At 47.9% G+C, this 6,474-nt stretch overlaps 1 pseudogene; it reads right to left on the reverse strand.

Annotated features, from left to right (window-relative positions):
• Positions 1-1,472: 1,472 nt before the first annotated feature.
• LOC129517179 (DDB1- and CUL4-associated factor 12-like protein 2) lies at positions 1,473-2,899 on the reverse strand (annotated as a pseudogene).
• Between the last annotated feature and the right edge of the window lie 3,575 nt (positions 2,900-6,474).

The following is a 6,474-nucleotide window of genomic DNA, read 5'->3' on the forward strand; positions in this document are numbered from 1 at the left end:
ACTGTTAAGCAGAATTAGAATTAAATTTAAAGTATGCTGAAATATAATATTTGGCATTAAAAAACAAACAGCAAAAATATCCAGTCTATATATCTGTATCATATATACATTCTGCCCCACCTGCCTGCCATACATTCTCCATTTTTATACTTAGAATCCCTGCTTTGAATGATGGCACTGAAATCCTGTGCAAGTTCCTTAAACAACAAACATTCAATATATATTCATAAATTTTGATAGTACTAAGGCAAGAAGGCAAGAAGTGAAAAATACACACATTCAATTATTTATTTAACAACAGGTCATTAAAACTTAAGTGAGGATCAAAGGAAAAAAAGATTAATTTTTCCGATTAATTCTGAACACATTCAAACAACAGAACCCTTGCATTCCTGAAGTGTTCTGACATATTGAGATTTTGATACAAAAAACAAGATTCTATGACAACTTCTTTTCAAGAGAAGAAAAACTTTTTTAAAAAATGCTTAGCACCAACAACTTAGAAACCATAAACACCTAAGATTACAATTTACAAATGGAATGTTTCCAAATTTGGTAATCTAGAACTTGGAATGTATTTTCCAATTGGAACAATGCTCTATAAAACTATGGCTAAGTTTCCAGAACAGATGTACAAACCCTGTTTGCATGCTTTTAATATACCATTTACCTGCAATGAAAATAACTAAACACAATATCATTGTAATATAGAAACAAAAAAAATCAAGATATTATGCTGAGTGAAATAAGTCAATCGGAGAAGGCCAAACATTATATGGTCTCATTCATTTGGGGAATATAAAAAATAGTCAAAGGGAATAAAGGGGAAAGGAGAAAAAATGAGTGGGAAATATCAGAAAGGGAGACAGAACATGAGAGACTCCTAACTCTGGGAAACGAACAAGGGGTGGTGGTGGAAAGGGAGGTGGGGGGGGGTGGTGGTGACTGGGTGACGGCCACACAGGAGGGTACTTGATGGGATGAGCATATGAGCATTGGGTGTTATTCTATATGTTGGCAAATTGAACGCCAATAAAAAATAAATTTAAAAATCGAAGATAAAGAAAATATACAAAATTCTAAAAACCATGACTGTGTGGCATTAAAAAGAGTATATAACTCAAAGAAAACAAGTAAGAGTTAGCCAAAAGTCTTTGTAATGTGAATTCAGAAAGATGGTTTGGAGAAGTGTAAAAGCGTATTACAGCCAAGTTTTGATTGCCTGAAGGAAAACGTCTCTCTCTCTCTCTCTCTCTCTCTCTCTCTCTCTCTCTCTCTCTCTCACACACACACACACACACACACACACACACACACACACACACACACACTAGGGACAGGTTCCACTGGGCACTTTCCACCTGGAAGACACAAACAGCACATTGAATTAAGGAGCACAAACAGCGTGAGGAAGGAAAGTGAGAGGGGCCCGGGAGGCAAATCTGGGCACTTTGAGAGCACAGCAGCCATCCCTAGCTCCAGAGGCCTGCGTAGTTCCCATGGAGGCCTTGAAGGGAGAGGTCCTCCAGCCACGAAGAGCTTCATCTCTCAGGCCAGTTGTAGCAGTGGGTGTAGAGCGCGTTGGGGAACTCGCGCATCCCCCCGAAGTAGTTGGCCCACACAGGTCGTCGTGGTTGAGCCAGCCTCTGCCACAGGTGAGCTTGAGCTTCCTCCCCGAGGGCCTGGGAGAGGGAGTCGGGCTGGCTGAGGCCCGCTCCGCCAGGAACCTCTGGGCGCGGATGTCATATAGAAGAGCAGGGAGCCAAGGCCCGTGCCCACAGTTATCATGTGCTGGTAGAAGCTCAGGGAGCGCACACCCGCGCCACCCACTCTGGAGCACAGGGGCCGGATGTTCTGGTGACCCTGGCGCGGGTCCACGAAGGAGAGACGTGGGACTGGGAGCCCACCGCCGCGTACAGGAGAACTCGTCGCAGACGGTCAGGCACACACACGTTCTCTCTGCAGTAGGGCAGCCTGATGGGACAGCAGCCTGGAGAGATGGCTCGGGGCTTTCCACAGGTGGAAGTACCCGTCCAGGGACACACGGCTCCCAGCTCCTGGCTCTTGCCGCTGAAGGCCAGGGCCCGCACCTTGCGGCTGCTGGGGCTGGTGCTGGCTGGACGGGGGGGGATGGTCTGCAGGTCCCTCGGTCGGATGTGGGCGTGCACGGGGAGCCCGGCGTCGCTGTGCGAGGCGATGCTGCCGTCGAACACGTCGGGGTCCATCCGCCACAGCGCCACCGTGCCGTCGCGGGAGCCGCTCACAGCCACCGTGTCGCTCATCCAGGCGATGCTGAAGATCCAGTCCTTGTGGCCGTGGCGGTCGCCCAGGCACACGGGGTCCAGGGTGGGCAGGCGGTAGACCGCCAGGCTGTTGGGGTTCTCGCCCCGGTGGCCAGAAGCGTCTTGGAGGGATTGAGCTCGATGGCGTGGATGCCGCAGGTCGGCTGGGCCCGGGACAACCAGGGCGTCCGGCCCGCATCAGGGGGATGCGCGTGATGTGGCCCGAGTGCACGTCCACCACGAAGAGAGTGTTGCACTTGGTCCCGCACACCACCTGCCTGGCGTTCAGCCACTGCGACGCGAAACACCTTGTTGACCGTGCCCAGCGCCAGCTCGCGCTCCCTCAGCAGCTCAGGCAGCTTCTGCACCGCGTAGCCGCGCAGCTCGCCCTCGGAGCCCGACAGCCCCGCGCCGCCCCGCGCGCCCACCTCGCGGCCCTTCAGGTAGTGCACCAGGGACCGCCGCGTCGCCCGCCGCCTCTGCATCCTGGGCAGCGGCCGCCCCTCGGAGGCCGCCGCCGAGCCCGGGGACGCCGAGCCCTGGGACGCCGAGCTCGCGGCGCCCGCCTCGATCGCCGGCGCTTCCCGCTTGCTGCTACCTGTTTGCTGCAGGGCCATGGTGGGCGGCGGGCGAGCGGCGGCGCGGCGGCGGCGGCGGCGGGGGCGGCGGGGGGGGGCGGCGGGGGCGGGGGATAGGCGAGGGCGGGAAGTGCGGCCGGCGAGTCTGAGTGGGACGGGACACGGCGCGGGGGGGACCCAGTGAGGGGGCGGAGGCTGCGGGAGGAGCCGGCGGGGAGCGGCGGGGGGCGCCGGGTAGCGCACGCCAGCCTGGGAGGGGGCGGAGGGGGGGCGGAGGGGGGGGGACAGAGCCCGCGGTGGGGAGCCTCAGCCGGGGCCAGCGCTCCGCGATCCCAGAGCCGCCCCCGGAGGACACATCCTAGTGCGCCTGCCCAGGCCCTCTTGCTCTCCTGTGCCAGGCGTTTCGCCAGCCTCAGGATAGCAACCGAGGAGCCTTCTTAAAATCCTTACGTAAATAAAACCTGAGAGCGAAGGTAAAGTATGACGCTGGAAGGAGCTTGAACGATTATGTGTTGAAGAGACCAATAGTGCAATCCTGGGGAGACTCTGCTGCAACGAGTGTTCAGTCACCCTGAACGTGACAGGGAGTGGGGATGTTTAGCAAAGGCAGGGCGGCCCTCCCCTTAGGTCTGTCCTTGCAGCATACCTGTCTCAGCCCCTCCACTGCGAATGTGCTAAAATTCTCAACCATTTTTTTCTCTTGATTATCAAATTGAGGTCCCTGAGTTTGCACACTAGAATCACTGAGGGGCGTGTTCCGAATGTAGTTGCCTAGGCCCCACTTCCTCTGGAAGGGAAGCCGGGACCCTGTGATCCAGTGCAGCTTGAGGAACCCAGAGGACTGCATCGAGGGGGTGGGGGTGGAGGCTGGAGGTAAGACAAGGGTGTTCCTCCATGATGTTGCGTTCTCGTGAGCCGAATAGAAGAAACCGTGAGGTGGATGTGAAGAGGTGCAGGGACAGGGATACTTCTTTTCTTGCTCAAGGGAAAACAGGTTCAGTCCCCACTGTCAGTCCCAGGAGGAATCCCAGGTGCCCGGGTGTGGCCTTGTCTTGTATGGGAGGGCCCCTGGGGCTTTTGAGCTGGGGTTGGGGGCAGGGGGATGCAGCGTTTTCCATAGGAAAAGGTGGTGCTGATCTGTCCGGAAGGACTAACCCCATAGGCACAATGGGAAGTGTGGGTGATCACACTATGGGTTTAGCAGTCTCAGAATTTGGATGCATTGTATCTGGCTTTACAGCTTCAGAGTGACCAATTCGGTCGGCAATCCTGTATTTAGACACATGAAACTGCATAGTGACATGGGTGGCTGGTAGCTGACACCAGCTCTGCAGACGTCCCAGTCCTCCCCTCCAAAAGTTTGTTGAGTGAGTGCATGTGCAGAGGTGAATTACCTTTTCTGACCAATCACGGAGGACTACGGGAGTTACTTTGTTGTTGCTTTTCTCTACCCTTCTCCCAGCCCTTTCTGCACCCTCACCTCAAATGCACAAACTCCAAGTACAAAAACCATAGGCCCTTTGCCCCACTCCCATCCCGTGGTATATCCCAGTACCCACTCCTCCCCCATATTCCTCCCTATGTTTAATGCTGTATCAGGAGGATGAAGGTTATTGGAGAGGGAGTGACCTGACCATAAAAAAAAATTTTTTACGACTTCATAATTAGAACTGACATTACTAGAGAATAAATAACTACAAATTCCTTTAACTTAATCTTCCATAATGTTTTTTTTGTAATTCCACCTCAGGAAAATGGATATTATATAGTAAGACTTCATGGCATACCCTTTACTGTTGTTGCATAACAAAATAGGCTGAACATTTTGGGAGAGCGATAGATCAGATAGGTATAGATTGCTAGATCTATCTATATTTCAATTGTAAAAATAAATAATTCTCATAATAATTATTGTTTATTGATAGCCTGTTTGTGTCATTGGCTGGAGGACTGTGCTAAACACTTCAAATGCACATTCAGCTTCACAATAACTTTATGAGGCAGGTTCGATTTTTATAGCCCTATTTTAAAATGAGGGAACTGAGGCCTAGAAAGACTAACGACCGCCCCCATGGACACACAACTAATAAATGGTAAAATCATGTTGTTAAATCTGTCTGACTGCAAAGCTTTGAAAACTAATAACTGCCCTATATTATTCAATAAATATGAGTTTTCTATTTCTGTCTCTTTAAAAACCATATAAACTATCCCTATGATGGAAATTTTACAATTTGCATCTTGTGCACTTTTGAAACATAGCCAGAATTCCTAAAATAAATGAATAAATACTGAATGCAACTTATGTACAACACTCCAAACCAAATATAAAGGCGAAAACAGGGATCCCTGAGTGGCGAAGCGGTTTGGCGCCTGCCTTTGGCCCAGGGCGTAATCCTGGAACCCAGGAATAATCCCTACGTCGGGCTCCCGGTGCATGGAATAAAACCATCTCCCTCTGCCTGTGTCTCTGCCTCTCTCTCTCTCTCTCTCTCTCTCTCTCTCTGTGACTAATCATAAATAAATAAAAATTTAAAAAAAAAAAAATAAAGGCGAAAACATATTCTATGAGATATATTTAATTTTATCTAAACTATTTTAATTAATATGAAATACAATAATATGTACCTACATTTTTGGTGAAAATAAAACCCATATAAATAGTCCTGATATTATGCCTCTCTACCTTTTTGATAACATAATTATGCAATATTTATATATAATGTGTAGTCACTGTTCAGATTACTATTTTGCATTGAGAGGTGTGATAATTTCATCTAAAATACAGTACATGTAACACATTTCATATACGTCTACACTTTAACATTTCTCTGAGTTTTTTATTTAAAGATGTAAGATTTACAGACCAGAGTCAAGTGATACTGAGAAATTTAGAGTGTTTGTATATCAGATTGCAAATTTGAACCTTTACTTGCATCTGATTGCTTCCACTTTTAGGAAAACACAGTGTCTGCTAAAACCTAAAGTTTACACAGTACATTTGTAGTTAAATGTAGATGAAATGACATGATAACAAAATTTCAGGTGTCTGCATGGTTTTTGAGTGTCAGGATCCCTATTCGGTATGTTTGTTAGTTTTGAGGGCCACTGTGTATGAGTGTAAACATCTTGTCTGTCATTACAAATTTATTTCTGTATTCATTCCTGCTTTTTTTGCAACTGACATAGCCCTGGATAAATTTTTATTACCCTTACCTATGTCCCCTGAACCATATTTCCCTCCATTGGATGGGGGCTTATATGAGTGGTTTCAGGCCACTGTCTCATTCTGTTCTGTAGTTACTTCATATGTTTAAATGTTGTTTTCTTAATCCAATTGTAAAGTCCTCAAGAGATTACGTAACATTTCTGATTTCATTCACATCACCACATAGTTCTAGATACGCACTAAATGGTTTCAAAAACTTGTGATGGTCTTGTTAATAAACTAATAGAATATGAGAGAGAAAGCAAAATGAAATATCAAAAAGTAGATGTAAGATATTTTGAAATCAAATTACTTGAGTGGTGAAACTGGAGGATTTGAACTGATTTGAAATAATACCGCATAACTTGTTTGAAGTTATTCTCTAAATAGTATATAGACAGCTTCA

This window comes from Nyctereutes procyonoides, unplaced genomic scaffold (assembly GCF_905146905.1).
Source record: "Nyctereutes procyonoides isolate TBG_1078 unplaced genomic scaffold, NYPRO_anot_genome, whole genome shotgun sequence".
Taxonomy (NCBI): Eukaryota; Metazoa; Chordata; class Mammalia; order Carnivora; family Canidae; genus Nyctereutes; species Nyctereutes procyonoides.